Source organism: Amphiprion ocellaris, chromosome 11 (assembly GCF_022539595.1).
Source record: "Amphiprion ocellaris isolate individual 3 ecotype Okinawa chromosome 11, ASM2253959v1, whole genome shotgun sequence".
Classification (NCBI taxonomy): Eukaryota; Metazoa; Chordata; class Actinopteri; family Pomacentridae; genus Amphiprion; species Amphiprion ocellaris.
In genome coordinates, this window is record NC_072776.1 from 30,745,327 (window position 1) to 30,764,103 (window position 18,777).

Sequence of the window (18,777 nt, forward strand, 5' to 3'; positions counted from 1 at the left end):
TGGCACAACTTGACATACGTGTGAGGTCAAGCTAATGGAAAATAGCCCAAAAGGCGCACGCTGCACAATATTTCTGGCTGATAAGATGAACACTGTGTCATATCAGGGGATTATAGACTACTGTTCAAATGTTTGGGATCACCCAGGCAATTTCATGTTTTCCATGAAAACTCACACTTTTATTCATGTGTGAACATAACTGCACAAGGGTTTTCTAATCATCAATGAGCCTTTCAACACCATTAGCTAACACAATGTAGCATTAGAACACAGGAGTGATGGTTGCTGGAAATGTTCCTCTGTACCCCTATGGAGATATTCCATTAAAAATCAGCTGTTTCCAGCTACAATAGTCATTTACCACATTAAAAATGTCTTGACTTTATTTCTGATTAATTTAATGTCATCTTCATTGAAAAAAAACTGCTTTTCTTTCCAAAATAAGGACATTTCTAAATGACTCCAAACTTTTGAATAGTAGTGTATGCTCACAAATTCTTGCCTTGAGGTCTTGCCTTTTATGATGTTATTGGGAAGGAAAGTCCAGGGACAAACAAGAATGTAAAAAAAAGTGCTGTCCTAAACATGGAAGCAAATTTCAAACAACTTTCTTAGCCAATAATCAATAGCGTCCAGTCGATATACCAAATGATGATTGCGTTATTTTTAATGACATTGTACGCTTTATTTCTTTGGCTACTTTGCTGTGGTGAGCTCTGGTTAGAAGTCGTTAACTGTCACAGAAGTCTATGTCATGGTGCCCGCCGCTAGCTTAACTCCCACAGTGCTCTCTGCTTTCCAACACAGAACTGCTACAGAAACTCAATACAGTATTAAACACAAATAAACTGCAGTCTTCTGTCTCATGAAACAGTAAGAGGCTTCTCCTGGTGGTGCCACCAGGTTCTGCAGCTCTTTTACCTTATCGATTTCTATATTTTTACTTGATTATTAGCAGCAATTAATCTATCAATAGTTAATCATTAACTTATCAGTCTTAAATGAACAAATATCAGACAGATGTTTTCGATATCCCACATTCCACAAATTTGTGTACCCTGTGTAACATTTTGCTTTGGGTAAATAAACTTGTCAGAGCTATTTGGTCTCAAACTATGTAATGGAGACACTGTATGCAACAGACTGTGCCTATGAAAATCAAGAATCCTAACACATGCCAGTTTTAAATTTGGCCACCTTTGACACAATTTTTTATAGGTCTCAGTGACAAAACGTGACTGAAAAATGAATATTTGAGCCTGACTCGCAGTGCAGGTGTCTCTGGGGACAGAATGAGGTGATCAGACTGCAAACGAGGACCAGTCGTTTAGTCAAGGAGACCAAGCTGAACCATCTCGCTCAAGGTGTTCTGACTCTAGAAAACTGAGGATTTAGACACTTTATGATCTTCTATGTCTGTTAGGCTGCTTACAATCACTCACACCTTGCAGTTCTTTACTACTGATTCATCTACAGACTGTTTCTCAGAAGGTGACGTCTTCTACTATCTTGTTTAATTCAAACAAAAGCCAGAAACACCCAAATATCAACTTTAAAATTGTATTAGACAAATCACTGTTGAAGTATCCTCCTTGTGCAGTGATACTTTGCTCCCAGTGTTCCTGCAACGCTTGTACTGCTCCCTGAAAGTCCCGTTTTGTAAACATGTTGAGCGCTCTGTACGAAAATGTGGCAACGCTTCAACTTCTGTTGCATTTTGGGGAACAGGAAAAAGTCATAGGGAGACAAATCTATCGAATAGGATGGTGGAAAGCCATTATAGTGGGTAAAAAAACCTGTCGATAATTTGAACGTGGGAGACTAATTCATAGTTAAAAACTACATGAATATTGAATATTAAAGAAAACAACTAGCATGAACGTGGTACTACTTCTCTGTTGATTATGTTCTTTTTGTCATTTTCTCATATATTAGATTAGCAATTGTTCCAAAGGGAAGCATTCCTTAAATTTGCTTAATTCCTCTGTAATTTGTGCGTTGGTTTTTTCAAGTTTGTTTACCATGGTTCTGAATCTCTCTCTGATGAGGGCCCTTTTCGCTTTGCTGATGATGTTTGCTGTGTTTTTGGTTGGGATGGGGTTCTTGATGTTGAGGCTTGTCGGTGTAATATCTTCATCTCTGCATCGGAGGTTGAATTTCAGGTGGTTCTTATGGCGTGCTCTTTTCTTGCTCCTTCTCTGGTTTTGGAAACTACAGCTCTTCCACTATGAAAACTTCTGTTTCTTCTCCTGATGGTAGCTGCAGACCTACCTCTGGTCACCATGGTGACCAACGTGAAAGTTGGTTAGAGACAGAATATGATGTCTGCTCCAGTTTGAGATCCATGTAGAAGTTGCAAATGGACCAGTTTTTACAGAAACACCTGTGATCTGTGATACTTACTATATGCAGCAGAAACAGTCCCAGAATTTATTGATCGCGCCACGTATTTGACATTAGGCATCTGACATTTCACAGTTATGCTCTGGCGTCCCTATTTATGAACCTACTGCACCCAAACAAAATATCATCTCTCTCAGGACCAGTGTCAACAGCCCAAAAAAAGCATGGAGCAAATCATATGTTTGTCCCACTAAACGTTATTTTCGGCGGATTCGGGAGACGTTTCAGCAGTTGCTACGAATCCGGTCATTTAACTGGAAAAGATGCTGATCTAAGAGTTATTTTTAAGTGATGAGCAATGACCGCGGTAGTAAACAAACCCGCAGGAATGTGTTCTGCTGAGCTTTACGCTGCATCCGATATGAGTTAGTGGGAGCCAGGCTGCTTCGGGACGAACTTATGGGGAAAGAAAAGTAAAGTTTCGCTCATTTCTCAGTGCTGTTTCCTGGTTTGTAATAAAGATTCAAGCTGCACACCTCTGCGCCAGCTGCAGACTTGTTGAGGAAAGCGAGTGAAGTGTGTGTGTGTGTGTCACTGTGTGGGTGTTGGAGTGGAGGGGTGTGTGTGTGTGTGTCATTGTGTGTGTTCATAGCCATTGTTTCGCGGTTCGTGACAAGACTGGTAACACTGAAAGCCGCCCAATGAATTTCCTGATAAAAGCCCAGAATGACAGTTTAACATGATCTCTAACCTCCCCTTTTGTGGTAAAAAGAATGATGATTTTTCCTTTTTTCCCGTTTTTTTTTTTTTTTTTTTTTACCACCTCCTTCGCTTGAATAATGCAAGATTTCATTTGGAGCTCAGCATTCCTCGCATTCCTCCTCACTTTTTTCCCCGCAGACCCATTCCAAGTCGGTGTGTTTACATTACGAAGCGAAAGAATGAACGACGGCTGCAGCTGCCGCAAAAAAAAAAAAAACAACAAAGAAAAACACCGAATACCTGTTGTGGTTGCAAGAGGAAAATGAACATCTGCAACTGTGGAGAACCCACCGTAAACGTCTGCAAATATGTGCTCAAGCTAATGTACCTGTGACTGACAGCAGCAGCATGAACGCATGAACATGCTCAGTGTTTCGCTTTCATTTTTGAGTTTTAGCTCTGTGTTTCTAGCCGCCATAAGAGCAAAATATACTAAAAATATCTTCCAACTAATGAAAAGACAACATTTACGATGATTTTTAACATTTCTGGTGATGCATCTTCAAGACTGTCGCCATCAAAACTTTGCCTTTTGTCTTGTGATCATTTGAAATATTTCTGTATTTTAAAAGTTTTGGGTCTTTGGAAAAAATTTACGCACAACTTTCACAAATGTGTCATGTTATGGAAGAAAAACATTTGTTACGATGAACTTAAGCATTTTAGAAAATCGCTTAAATTACTTAAATATCCTCGCATTGGTTCAGAAATATCGGCGTTGATATATTTTCAATACCATCGATTAAACCGACAAATTGCCTCTGTGCTGGCATCATTCAACAAATAGATTAAATAATGAATCCGCTGGTTGATGAGAATCGACAGCTCCTCTGATAATCGTTTGAGATGTTTCAGAAGCCAAACGTTTGCTGTGCAGTTGCAGGAACTGTTCAGGAACTGACAGTCCTTTATCTCATTCCTGTTTCCATTTTCACTGCATCTGAAAACCTGCGAAGACGGCAGCAATTTTCACACAAGGAAACAGTAATGATGTTTTTCCTGCGCTGTGACGTTTGAATGAATGCAATGATAAATAAAAAAGGAGGCTGTTTACCGGTGATTTATTTCTGCTGTGGAAGGTAACTGGAATAAGAAAATAGCATTTCATTCTCCTACCCACACTTTCCCCAGAGCTGCTCTGGGTTCTTTGCCCAATGTTCTCTTCATCTCACTCTTCTTAGTGCACATTTTTGTTTAATGTCAGTGCAATAAATGTCTGTCTTTTATCATAATATTAGTTCTGGTGGCACCAAATCCTGCTGAATACAGGTAGAAGCAGGTGTGAGGTTTGTGTTTGGGGTGTTTTTGTCACCAAGAACTAAATGTAGAAAGCTTTTTGTTATTGTGACAGCACCTGAGTCTGTTGGCTTCACGTCTGAATGAACATTATGGATAATTTTCCGTAGAAAGTGCAACAACAACTTTACTAGTTTGGATCTAGTAAGATTTTACTTTCACAGAAACTCAAAAGTGACGGTACTTTGAGTTGTGTGAATTATTGGTACAAAACCAACATCACAGAGAGCCAAATACTGTTTTTATTCACTTTGCTCCACAGTTTCTATCTATAACAAACTGAGATGTTCACAAAAACCCTTTTTTTTACTGCATTGAAAACAGGCAGTAGCAGCTTAGCTCAATGACTCTATGAATCATTATTGTAGTCTGGGTTATTATTGTAATCCTAATCTGTGTCTGAAAAGGGTTCTAGTTAAGGAAATGTTTTTGCTGTGAAAATAGAGATAAAACCATCGACTACTTTCAGTGTCGATTATTTTGTCAAGCTTTTCCTAGTTTGCCTTTCTGACTAAATGTGCCAGAGGTAATACATGACTGGATAATGGAGTGAATCTTTAGCCGCTACCCTGCTGTTAAATATTTTCAAGGTGTAAATGTAACTCTTTGGATGGACAGAAACATTTCTGATGGTTGCATGTTCTCTGTAGTGTAGCTGCAGCAACTAAACCTGATTGGGTTTCTAAACGTGGGACAGTTTTCTGGTGCCAATTAATAATCTACATCTGATCTGAAGTCTCAAAAACAGAATTTTCACAGAGACTTTCCGACTACATGTGCAAGAAGTAATAAATGACTGGATGATAAAGTGAATCTTTAGCCGCTGCCCTGCTGTTAAATATTTTGAAGGTGTAGCTTTGACTCTCCAGACGTTCAGAAACATTTCTGATAGTTGTGTTGTCATCTACCAAGACGATGTAAGTAAACATACCATAATCTCAAACAATTTGTTAGGTTTTAATGCTGGGACAGTTTTTTGGTGCCATTAATTGACTAAAGTTTAGTCTGAAACGTGAACTACTGGAGAGCGAATGGTTTTCAGCCATAATTTTTGGAGATATTGTGAAAAATGTTGTAATATAGTAGTTTGAGCAAGAGTTTGTACTAAATTTTTTGACTAAATGTGCAAAAAGTAATAAATTACCTGATAATTAAATGAATATCAGCTGCAGCCCTGCTGTTAGGTATATTTTAAGATGCAATTGTGAGTCTTAGACGTACACAATCATTTGTAATCGTCGTATCAAGATCTACCAAGAAGATTCAAGTAAGATCACTGTAGCTTTAAGAATTAGTTGGGTTTGTTGGGTATCAAAACTAGAGAATACTCACTTTTTGGCATGAAATTAAGGAGCTCTTTTGAATAATATTGGGAGAGTTGTCCTGGGACTTTCTGACTAAATGTGCTAAAGGTAATAAATGACTGGATAATAAAATAAATCTTTATTATTCAGTCTGCTACGCATATTTTTAGGTGTAGCCAGTACTCTCTAGACGTACAGAAACATTTCTGACGGTTGTATCATGATCTATCAAGTGGATTAAAGTAAAAACAGTGTAGTATTAAGCATCTGTTTGGTTTCTAATGTTGGAAGAGATTTTTGGTGCCATTAACTAAATTAAACTCAGACTCATAACTAAAGATTACTCACTTTTTGGCATGAAATTATGGAGCTCTTTTGAATAATACTGGCAGAGTTGTCCTTGCACTTTCCATTTGGATTGCCTAAATGTACCAGAGGTAATGAATTAGTGGATAATAAAGTGAATCTTTAGCCACTGCCCTGCTGTTTAGTACATTTTAAAGTGTAGCCGTGACTCTCTAGACATTCAGAAACATTGTGCTGGTTGTGTTCTCAGCTGTGTAGTTCCACCTCACTGTGGGACTCCAGGAGATACTGGAGCTTTGTTTCTTTGCGCTCAAGGCCTCGGCAGTTTGAGGCTGCTGCCGTTCTTCCATCTCTCCCTGGGATGCAGCCTGAGAACGCAGCATCTGGGTTTCTCTCATTATCTCACGAATTCACGAGCCGAGTCGAGGTCTGTGAGCTCGTTTAGCAGCAGAGGTTCCTCAGCTGCAAACAACAAAACCCCCGAACCGCTCTGCATGATAAATGTGACGGGATCAGTTTAACCTTTCATCAAAGTGAGAACGTAAACAATCAAAGGGTTTTTTTTAAATCGGTGAGCGTCGCAGCAGCTCTTGAGCATCTTTCTTGAGCAGACGTATGGAAGGCGGCGCTTTGAAGGAAGTGCGGCAGAGATTTTGGCCGCCTCTCATCACAAAGGCATTTCCTCCTCAGCCACTTCCTGCTAAGCAGCAGTCGTCCTTAAACTCTACCGGCTGCTCCGAGGCCTGATATGGAGGCAGCGTTCTGGATGCTTTTATAGCTGTGGAGAAACCGTTGTCACGTCTTTGACCTTGTACAGTAGGCAGTTTTACAGCCTGAGCTTCATGATTGTTCATCCTCAACACACAATGTCTACTTTCCTTTGAACATAAGCAGCAGCAGAAAGTAAACGTGACGAATGAGCAGGAAGCTGCAAAGTCACAATCTGAGATGCAAACTCAATAAAAACAGGCAAAATCTAATCGCAGTCGCTCAAGACAACAGCTAAACCTGATTTATTTGTTTCCCGAAGCTGGAAAATCTGTCATGATGCACCAAGAAGTCTTCAAAGACGCAAGTAAACAAACTGTTTTATCGAATTAACTGCTGGCAGGAGCATTTTTCTGGATGTTACAGTGTCAAAAAATACTGAATTCATGTCCGTCACAGTTGAGAAGAGTGCTGCAAGAAACGATCATTTTCTTAATCAATTTGATCTATATAGTGTCAGAAAATGGCGAGATAAAATGTCCATCAGTGTTTAAGTCCAAATGGCTAATTTCTTATTGAGTTTATGGTCACAGAGGATAAAAAACGTAAAATATTTACATTTAAAAAGCCTGAATCATAAAATGTGGATGTCCAGTTCTTAAAAATATCCTCAAACTGATCAAAATAGCTAAAGAATAATTAAATAGTTGATTTTTGTAGCTCTAGTTCCAGTTCAAGTCGGTCAACTTTCCAAAACCCTAAAACTGCTCAGTTTACAGCGAGTAACCGAAAAAAAGGTAAATTCACTCATTTGAGGAGCTGGAACCAGAAAGTGTTTGTTTTTTCACTACTTTTGCTTGAAAAACTAAATGAAAAGCTTAAGTTGTGTCAGGATTTTCAAACATCTCAGTCATTTAATTAAAAAAAGACTTTGAAACCATACCCGCAACAAAATCTAAATGCTGCTGCCTGTTTACCTTTTACACAAGTTTGAGGGAAATGTTGTACTTCCCACTAAACTACATTTATCTGACAGCTTTAGTTCCTCTAAAGATGCAAAATTGACACAGTAGGTAACAGAACAAGCTTTTAAAGTGCAACAGTTAAAGATTGAACCAGTTTCCAACCATTTTGGCTTCTTACAAAACTCACATTTCAGGTCTATGAGTTGCTAACAGCTCCACCTAAAAGGGAGATTTTCATTTAAACTTCTCACATATTTCAATAAATGATCAAATGATCCAATATCTCACCATAAATCAAAGATGAGAGAGAAACTGAGGACAGATTTGGGCATCAGAATTGAGGTTTTTCTTCTTTTCTTTTGGATTGAGCATTTTTTTAAATCTTGGATTTATCTTCTGTCCCTGAATATAAAACTGGATATGAAGTAGTTTAAACTGCAGCTACAACAGCTGACACTGAATAATTTAATAATGGCAGATCTAATAATATATCAGTCAGAGGGACCAAAAACCAAAACTTATACAGCAAGATTTAACTGTTGTGTACTTGAGCTGAAGTAGGATTTGTCATGCAGGACTTTTACTTGTAATGCAGTATTTTGACTTTGCTTATTGGCACTTTTACTGCTGTAAATAATCTAAATACTTCTACTATTGATGAAGACTTCAAATGTGTTGAGCTGTGAATCACTGGAACTGCTTTATGATAAACAATTGGACTTTTGGACCATATTCAAGGAGGATTTTTCATGCAGAACTTTCACTTGTATTTTTTTTTACGCTGCTGTTTTGGTACTGTTACTTATCTGAATACTTCTTACACCACTAGCAATCACTGGATGCATTGGCAGGAAGTTTTGTAGAGGCCAAAGAAGGTTGATTCCTGATAAGTTTAGTGAATTATGCCAATCTTCAGTGGTGGAGTTGAACTTCAGGGTGGAAATAGCCCAAAACAACAACCACAAAATTACCGAGATCATCGCACTAAAGGCAACAAACCAACATACAATAGCTTATGCAACCTTCTGTCTACTAAAATATAAGAAAACCTTTACGAACTCCTGCAAGTCACCAAAAATACACTAGTAAGAAGCTGGATTCCAGTGTTAACAGTTGGGAAATAGCACAGATAGGCAGATTGTCTTTGCCACGGTGGCCATATTGGCTCATCAGTCCGATACCAATCACCACTGTTATGGTACTTATACTTATCTGGATGCTTCTTCCACTATTGGCAACTACTGGATGCATTGGCAGGACATTTTGTAGAGACCAAAGACAGTTGATTCCTGATGAGTTTAGTGAAATATACTGATCTTCAGTGGTGGAGATGTGATATTTATTTACACTATTTACAGAAGCTTGGAGTCAAATCTTAACTTCTGGATGGAACTAAGCCAAAACAGCAAACAGAAAATTCCCTAAACTTTGAAGGTGAACAGCATTAAACGTGCTTAACATGAGCACATTAGCGTTGCGGCTGTGATGAAGGTGAGCGTCCCACTGTGTCCTGTCAGCTGTCCAGAGGCTGCTTTGTGTTTTTCCCCTGTGAATCTGTAATAAAAACCATTTGGCGGCGACCTTTTCCGGAGGGACGTCCACCCCACAGGAAGCTGAATGAAAGGAGTGGCACGGATGACAGCCTGGTCGAGCGCTTCCTCCTGCAGGGCCATGAAGGAAAGGCTGAGTGCTTTAACTTGTCCTTAAAGCCGGGATGTTCTCCCACGGCGGCGGCAGTGAATCCGAGTGTGGAAATCGGCTTACGGTTCCTCCGCCGGGTTGACAATGACTACCTCCCGGGCCAGAGGCTGGAGAATGACAGACGTGATTATGATTTTGTATTCATAGCTTGGCTTTGCGTTGGTAGAATCCTGTCAGTCTGAAGAAGCAGTTAGCAGAACAGAACCTCCATCCTCCTCCTCCTCCTCCTCCTCCTGCTGTATTCAGCCTGAGGCCGGCTGAGCTTTAACAGCGGATCTGTAGCGTTAAACAACTCTGCAGAGACGGGCAGCAAACACAAGATATGAGCAAACTGTCTGCACAAACGTCCACTGCACCACACTTTATGGGACGATCTGGAGCCTGTTAAATGTTCTGTGTAAATAATTTAGAGTTTATTGCGTTTTTTCTCTCTGTAAAGATGTATTTGATGTGTTTGAGTGTAAAAGCCGGAAAGCAAACAGTAGTTAAAGGGATGATTAGCCTTCTTTTGGTGCATAAATATGGCAGGTTGGGTCACGGAAACATCAAAAGTTTACTTTAAATTCAGCTCCTGCTCTTAATTCAGATGTTTTTTTAAAAAAAAAAAAAATGCCACACCATTCTAACTAACGTATAATATTCTGTATATGTTGTGCATCATTTTAGACTCATTTGTCCAGAATCCAGCCTGACGATTTGGAAATTTTTAACGGTTTCTGTTGTTTGCAACAAAATGTCCGAACAAATAAGAGCTTGTACTGATCCATAAATAGAACAGTGAGAGTGATGAGGACAAAAAATTAATTACAGCTGCACATAGTAATTTGTTTTGACATTTCTTCTCTTCACAAAATACTGAAAAATGTCCATCACTATATCCGAAAGTCCAAAATGATGTCTTAAGATGTCAAGTTTTGTCTCACCAACAGTCTAAAACCCCAAAATAATCAGTTTACTGTCAAAGGAGATGACAGAAACCAGAAAATATCCTCCTTTTTTTAGAAGCTGAAGTTGCTGTCAAAGGACAATTTACAATTTTTTAAGACCCCCTCTGGGGAAAATCTAGTTTTCTACCTTGCTAACCCATCTATATTGTGTTTTTTTATGGAGTGGAAGAACATATCATCTGCAAAATAAAGCATTTCCACCCTGAAACTGCAGTGTACTGGTGACAGCCTCAAAAACACAGCTTCAGACTTACAGGATTTCTTACATAACAAATCTAAAGAACCAATCAGCTTGCAGGGTGAAGCTTTCTGTATCATTATCCTTCTTAAGAATCAGTTTGCAGGTTTAACATGTTTGGCTGAATTACTCCTGCAGTCCAGGTGAGCTGGTGTGCTGAGTTGCAGTGAGAGTTGAGAACCAGGCAGAAAAAACTAAATCTGTGGAGACTAAATGAGATATTTAGGAGATTTTAGGGCAGAAGGGGATTATTGTCATGGTACAAACTTCTAAAGTCTTTTAGATGCTGGGAGATGGGTTTATTTAGCCTTTTAACGTTGTTTGTGTAATAATACGCACATGAACAGATGGACACAGCAGGTTTGAGTTAGTTGGCTAACTTAAAGGTTAAGTGAAGCTGCGACAGAATAGAATAGAATAGAATAGAATAGAATAGAATAGAATAGAATAGAATAGAATATAGTAGTACTACTGGCAATTTTAATTCAATCTAATGTTAGTTACTCACTGTTAAATTGACAAAACCTGGAAATATCTCCACCTTTGCACCTACTACCTTCTGCACATTGTATTTACTTGATGAAACTACAAATTTTTACACAAAACTGCACCTTGTTTGTGACTTTTGCACTATTTTAAGCCAGTACTTTTTCATATATGATCAGCAATGTGCTGTATCTACTACTATAACTAGTGTTTTTATAAGCTAACTTGAAAAGAATAACCCATCTCACTGTTTCCATAGATTCTCCTGCACACACTGCTTATTCTGCTAAATGTTTGTATTCTCTGGTCGCACATTCATTGCACTTTCAGAAATGTTGTCTGATTTTGTCAGTGCGATGACAGGCTTTATTTTGTTGTACACAGTGCAGTGATTAAGGAAATCTGTTCTATTCTCCAAGATGTTGACTGTTCCCATGATTGAAGCTAAACTGAAATAAATAACTGCATGTAAAAGTGGCTTTCTAGGCTTTAGAAAAGGTTTACAAACAAGTAAAAATGACCTATTCTAATTGAAGTTAGAGGTGTCTGGTGAACAGTTTTGTGGATGCTTTTGGTGTAATTTAAGTGTGTGTAGACTGTGTTTTTAGGGCTGTAGGGGTTGAATTAGTGCTACAGTGCCATGACACTGTATCTGTGAGGCGAAAACCTGCCAGGAGTATTATTTTATCCAGACTTAATCATGAAAAAACCCAACTGCAGAGCAAAAAAAGTTATCATTAGTGCAGGATCCCGGTACAAATAACACTACATCCATATTAAAGTGACTTTATAGTTTGTTTTCCAACCTCTGAATAACCACAATTTTTTCCACAATTCAAACACATCTGCCACCGTGGTCGCTGGAAACACAATTAAACACAGAAACAGAAAAAAAGAACCATAAATATGACAATAAATGAGGATGAGAGGGACAGAGCTGTAAGAAAGAACACCTCTTAATGGACATAGTCAGTGAAAATGAAGTTAAATGCCAGTAAAATCTGACTTTTAGGCTTTAAAATCCGACTCAGAGCCCCAATAATGAGCAGCTTCCTCACTCAGTTCATTCATGCAGCTTTCTTGGAGTCCTGCGGGTGTTTATTTACACTTTTTGAGATGTCTGAGGACCAGATTTAGCTGATTTGTCTCCACCATCAGGCTCCAGGTCTAATAAAACCAACGGATAGTTTCCGCGATGATCTCAGATGACTTCCTGTGCAGCTATCTCGTGTCGAGGAAAGCGTCTGAGCCAAACACTTTCCTCCTCATCCCCCCGATGAGCCACATGAAACTGTGTTAACTGTTAATTCCTGGTGTTATGAAAGCTGGTGCTTAACGGCCGAGTGGTTAAACTCTGCCGAAATGTTATTAGAGGCGTCCTGAGGGAGGGTTTCTCGACACGCCGTTAGCAGAGAAAGCCTCATTGCTGGGCAACATGTGGAGATTTGCATGGCAGAATTTTCTCCTTATTATGCTTTTTTTCTCAGATTTACATGCCAGAAAGACCCCACCCGCCATTGTTAAACAGTGCAGGGTGGTCAGGCTGAGGTTTGGATATCTGCTGCCGTTGCAGACCACCCACAGTTTTACTTCTGACCTCGCCTCACCCTCCTCCTCCTTCCCCGCCTTCTTCAAAAGAGACGAGATCCAGACGTCATGCCGCCCCACAGAGCCAACACAGCCAGTTAGCGGTGACAGGGTCGCCTCCGGGGGTTGGATTATCAAACCTGAGAGTGATTTTTTTTTTTTTTTGGGTGATCAAAGCTGCTGATAGCTGAATTTTTAATCAGACTGTTTGTGCAGCACCTTTTCACGCAGTTAAAGGTGCTTTTAGAGGTAGCTGGGAAACTAATAAGGTAGCGGGAGTACGGACAGTAAAACAAGAAGATCCAAATGTAAAGGAAATAATAGATAAAGAAGAAGACAAACTTGTAGGTTTTAAAACTGTCGACACTCTCGCATCATCGTCCGGCTGCTTAAAAGCTGGAATCTGGCTCACTTGAGGTTTTTGGCTTTGGAAAAACTGAAGAATCTCGTGCAGAGAAGCGAAGGAGGGCCTCCTGGTTCATCCAGTAAAATACTTCAGACGCATGCTGGTGCAGGGCTGTGTAGCTGTTTAAAACCGGCTGACGGAGCAAATTTAAAATATAAACAGTAAAAGGACAGTATATGGAGTCACCATTTTGTTCTAGTGGGAACCTTCTAACCAATGTACAATATTCTAGATTTATTGTGCCTCATTTTATACTCATTTATCCGGAATTCGTCCTGATGATTTGGAAAATTTTAATGGTTTCTGTTGGTTTGCAACAAAACTTCCAAACAAATAGGAGCTTGTAATGATCCATAAGTAGAACAGAGGGAGTGAACAGGACAGAAACTGAATTACAGCTGCATGTAACATTTATTTCTTCTAAAAAATGTCAAAAAATGGTAAAAAAATGTCCGTTACCATTTCCTGCAGTTCAAGGTGATGTCTTCAGATGTCAAGTTTTGTCTGACCAACAGTCTAAAACTCAAAGATAATCAGTTTAAAGTCAAAGGAGACGACAAAACCCAGAAAAGATCCTCTTTTTTTAGAAGCTGACATTGCTAATTGACAATTTACATTTTTTAAAAACCCTTTCTGGGTAAAAATCTAGCTTTCTACTTTGCTAACATCTCTATATTGTGTATTTTTTATGTGGTAGAAGAACACGTCATCAACAAAATAAAGCATTTACACCCTGAAACTGCAGTGTGCTAAAACACAGCTTCAGACTTCCAGGATTTCTTACATCACAAATCTAAAGAACCAATCAACTGAAGGGGGGCTTCCTGGTTCATCCAGTAAAATGCTTCAGATGTATGCTGGTGCAGGACTGTATAGTTGTTTAAAATTGGCTGACGGAGCCAAAATAAATGCTTTGAAATGGGATAAAAGAGAAAATCTTCATCAAAGCTGCATGTTTTTGATGAAAAACTTGCCTCCATGGTGTATTATTTACTCAATATTTCATGTCTCCGAGTGGATTATTGTAATTTTAAGTCTTTTTAGACTTTCAGAATTTAAATCGCTGATTACTTAACCTGCTGGCTAGTTTGAAAGACAAGTTATCTTTAAAAAAAATGCTAAAATTACATCATTTATCAGAGCCAGAAACAGTGAAAACACAAAACAAACATCACATTTTGTACTTTACAACAGTCATTGAACTACTCATCTTTAGCATGCTGTTTAGTCAGGAAATCTAAACTTGAAATCATGATAGTTCATCAAAATGACTTATTACTTATTCGTTTTCACTTACTTACTACATCCTGTAAGATGACAGTATACGTGGTCCATTGGACGTAGTCTGCTGAACTTAGGAAATCCAGATTTTACCTGTGAATATAAAGAAATGACAACTAAAAATGTAAATGAATGCCTAAAGACTAAAATTTACGTTTTTGTTTTTTTTTTTTAACCTTCTTATTGCACGTTTTTGGATGTTTTAGGCCACCAGCAGAGCTTTAAGTCAGTTTGTCTTGAGATTGATGCTCCAAAAATAGACACAGGCAGTAAATATATAACATTTAAAGTGTAATATTAAAGCTCGGCTCTATTTTTAACAGCAGGCTAATGTTTTAACTGTTAATAATGATGTCACTTTCAGGATAGTCTGTATTTCAGATTGTACCATGGAGCGGATCGTACCAACTTGGTTATTAAAGAGCGATAAAACTGCGTTAAAGAGAATAATGAATGTTACATGCAAGGTCAGACTACCAGGCGTTTATCTTTTCACCGCATTTTTCTGTTTCTGTCGACTATTAAGTGGATACAGATTCATCATAAGCTGATAGCAGACAATAGAGTATTGTCTGGTCCAGCGAGAACGTTGGTTTATGCAGAGTCCTGCTCTATAAAGGAGCTGATGCTGCAGCTTTTATGCCCCAGAACAATAATTCAGCTCCAATGAATGAGGCTGTTAAGAGTTTTAAAAGCATAACGGAATAATTCCTCCTCAGTCCTACATGTCAACGTGCATCAGAGGGAAGCTGTAACGTTGTGACTTCTTGTTTTGTGCACTTAAAAGCAGAACATACAGTTTTTTTTCCAATCGATGCTCTTTTTTTTTCAATGTTTCATTTGCAGCAGGAACAACAGCATTAACTGTAATGTGGCTGCAGCATCGAGGAACAAAAGAGTTGAAGAAGTGTGTCGGAAAACAAGGAACACTCTGAGATATCCTTAATTTAAATCAGACCCAACTGATGTGGTTAAATCGATTTTTTTTTAAAAATCATGTAACGACATGTAGTTAATGCCACAAAAAGAGACAGAACATAAAGTTTTTAATGGACCGTGTTGTTTTCTGTCTTTAAAAATATCCTCATTCAGCCTTTTTCTACCTCCTGGATTTCTATGTGTTTAATTTCTACAAAAAAATCTGTGGATTTTATTCAGTGGATAAGATTCTTTGCAGCAGAGCATTGATTTGGTGTCCACGACTAAATTAATCAAATGTTTTTTGACAAGAAAAATGCTAAATTCTGTAATTTCCACTGCTTACATGTGAATATTTGATATTTTCTGTCCTCCTTTGTCACAGTAAACTAAATATTTTAGGGGTTTTAACAATTGAAATAATCAATAATAAAAAAAGAAAAGAAAGTCTAAATTATCAGATTTCAGCCTCCTAAATGTGACTATTTGCTCTTTTGCTTATTTTTGCTATTTTGATGATGTTTGACAATGGAATAATCAGTTGCAGCTCAACATTCAGCCATTAACTTTTTAAAAGGAAAATAAGGTCTAAACTCTCTTATTGCAGCTTCTTAAATGGGAATATTTTCTAGTTTCTTTCCTGCTCTGTGACAGTAAACTGAATATTTAATTAATTGCAGCCCAAGTTTCTATCATATGAAATTTTAAAAAGAAAATAAAATATAAATTCTCTAATTGCTGCTACTTAAATGTCAATATTTTCTAGTTTATGTCCTTCTCTGTGACAGTAAACTGAATATTTTGGGGGTTTTAACAATGGAAATTATCAGCTGCAGCTCAACTTTCAATACAGTCAACTGAAAATCTTTGGATTGTAGATGAGGTAGGACATTTGCCGTCAATATCTTGGACTTTGTCAATAACTGGTTAACATTTTTCACCAATTTTTGACATTTTATAGACTGAAGAACCAATCAATTTACCGAGAAAATGATCAGCATTGAAAAGTTGCAACCCTCCTCTGCAGAAACTGGTTTTCATTGTCCAATTATAGCTGTTTATGGTATTGAATTGTGTAAAGTAAACATCTAAAATAGAGTTTATCAGGTGGAAGTGAAGTGTTTCTTTGCTGCGGTTCAGTAGAAGTGTGTCAGTAATAAACCATCTCTAGACCGCAGCGACGACTCCACCGCTATGAATTATGGATTGAAGTAAAAAGCCTGGTATCTCTCAAACTGCTGTGTTCCACTGACCCACATCTGCTGCTTGCATTTAATTCATCCACCTCCTTATTATTTGTAAGCTTTGCGTTAACATCGTTTAGAATGGTTTAAATATTTGTCCGAACAGTAACTGTGAGGGATCGAACAGCAGCGAAGCGTCGTCAGAACTTGGCAACGATGCTCTGAAGAATGGCAGGAAGTACTGCTGCAGATGTGCAAAATGTTCTGAGTGGCAACAGCAAACGACGGATCACATTTATCTCAGTGTTTCTGTAGAGGATGGCAAAGAAAAGATGGATTCTGGTATTCCAGTAGTAGGACTCTGAAATTCAAATTCATAGCAAGAATTAGAAATACTTACAGTTGGTCTTGGAAATTTAGAATGAAAAAAAAAAGATAAACATGTGTAGAAAAATGTCCTGAAAATATGAACATAAAAAGAAAAATGTCCTAAAATATAAACATAAATAGAAAAATGTCCTAAAATATAAATATAAATAGAAACATGTCCTACAAAGCTGAGTATAAATAGAAAAATGTCAAAGATATAAACATACGTAGAAAAATATGCCCTAAGTTAAAAAAAAATCCTAAAATATAAACATAATTAGAAAAATGTGTCCTAAAACATAAACAGGAGTAGAAACGTCTTTAAAATATAAACATAAATAGAAAAAGGTCCTAAAATATGAAAATATGTAGAAAAATGTGTTGTAAATATAAAAAATAGGTAGAAAAAAACAGCCTATAATATCAACATAAGTAGAAAAATGTCCTAAAATATAAACATAAATAACAAAAACTAAAATATATATACGTAAGTAGAAAAAGTCCTAAAATATAAACACAAGTAGAAATATGTCACAAAATATAAACATATATTGAAAAATGTGTCCTAAAACATGAACATAAATAGAAAAATGTCTTAAAATAGAAACATAAGTTAAAAAAAGACAACTAAAATATAAACATAAGAAAAAAACAAACTATAAACAGAAGTAAACATAAACATAAGTAGAAAAATATGTCCTCTTTGTTCCTCTGAAAATCATGTTAATGAAATTTAATACCAGATCCATGATTGTACCATTCAAAATAAAGTAGATATTTCCACACCGTGATGATAACATTGCATCAATTTGATATTTAGAACTTAAATATTACTTTTTTGTCTGCACATTTCACCAATTTTGAGCAGTTCAGGTCATCTAATAGACATTTGATGCTTCGAGCTTCTCAAATGTGTGAATTTGTTGCTTTTTCTCATCTCACGTTAGAATAAATCAAATATTATTGGGGAATTATTGGGGAGTTTTGATGATATGAAGTTGTAGTTTGAGGTTTTGCTGGGGATTTTCTTAAGTTTTCTAATGTTTTATAGACCAATTAACCCTTTTAAATAAAAATATTTGTTATACGAGAGCCTGACTAACAGTAATTCCTAATAATATCATTCACTAAGCCTTTAATCTGGACCTGGAAAAGCAGCAGAGCAGTTGGACGGACTAATAAGACTTTTATATAAGGTCAGAGGATTTTGAAGCTACAGTGAGGATTTCCCGTCTAGTTTCTGCTAAAATCACACACAGGAAACCTTTTATTACCCATTTTACAACCTACAGCCGGACAGAAAAAAGATCTTCCTCCAGGGATCTGCAATCAGAGCTTTTTAAGACTTTTCAACCCTGCAGAAACTCAACAAATGTGGATTAATCTTCTGCTGAAAATAGCCAAACTACAGATGCAATGTTTCCCTCTGAGAAAGCGGTTTGACAAATCTGCTGAGACCTTTTAGAAAATGAAACTATACATTTGTGGAGGGTTTTTCTTCAGCAGAAATGGGCCAGTTTGGAACTGAGAGCTGCAGGAAAATTGACCAAAAAGTGGTTATTTTTGTCTTTTCTGAGGTTTTGTTGATGATCAGGAAAATACAGAACATCAGGAGGTCAATCAATTGATGATTATATGTCATAACTCTGTTTATTAGCTGATTTTAAACAGTTAAAAGTTTAAAATTTGCTGTACAGTCGAGTACTGAAGGTCTGTACCAACAGCTTTGCAGGTAAATATAGGTGAATGCACACTGTACATCTTAATAAATCTTACTATAGCTGATATATAGTGATGTTTGTCAGCTGGTTTTTCCTCTGAATGTTCTGAAAACTATTTTGGTTTTCCCATTTTCAAAGCAGTAAAATCAGCTACTCAGATATTTTGAGCCAGTGTGCTGAAAATTGCAGAAATTATGGATCAGTTAGTGGTAAATGAAATAAATAAACAAATATCTTTAAGACGTCTGCATCCAT

At 37.5% G+C, this 18,777-nt stretch overlaps 1 protein-coding gene across 1 annotated transcript in view; it reads left to right on the plus strand.

Moving 5' to 3' along the window:
- Nucleotides 1-18,777, plus strand: part of LOC111579586 (SH3 domain-binding protein 4) — a 57,620-nt gene that overhangs the window by 8,242 nt on the left and 30,601 nt on the right. The window lies entirely within an intron of this gene.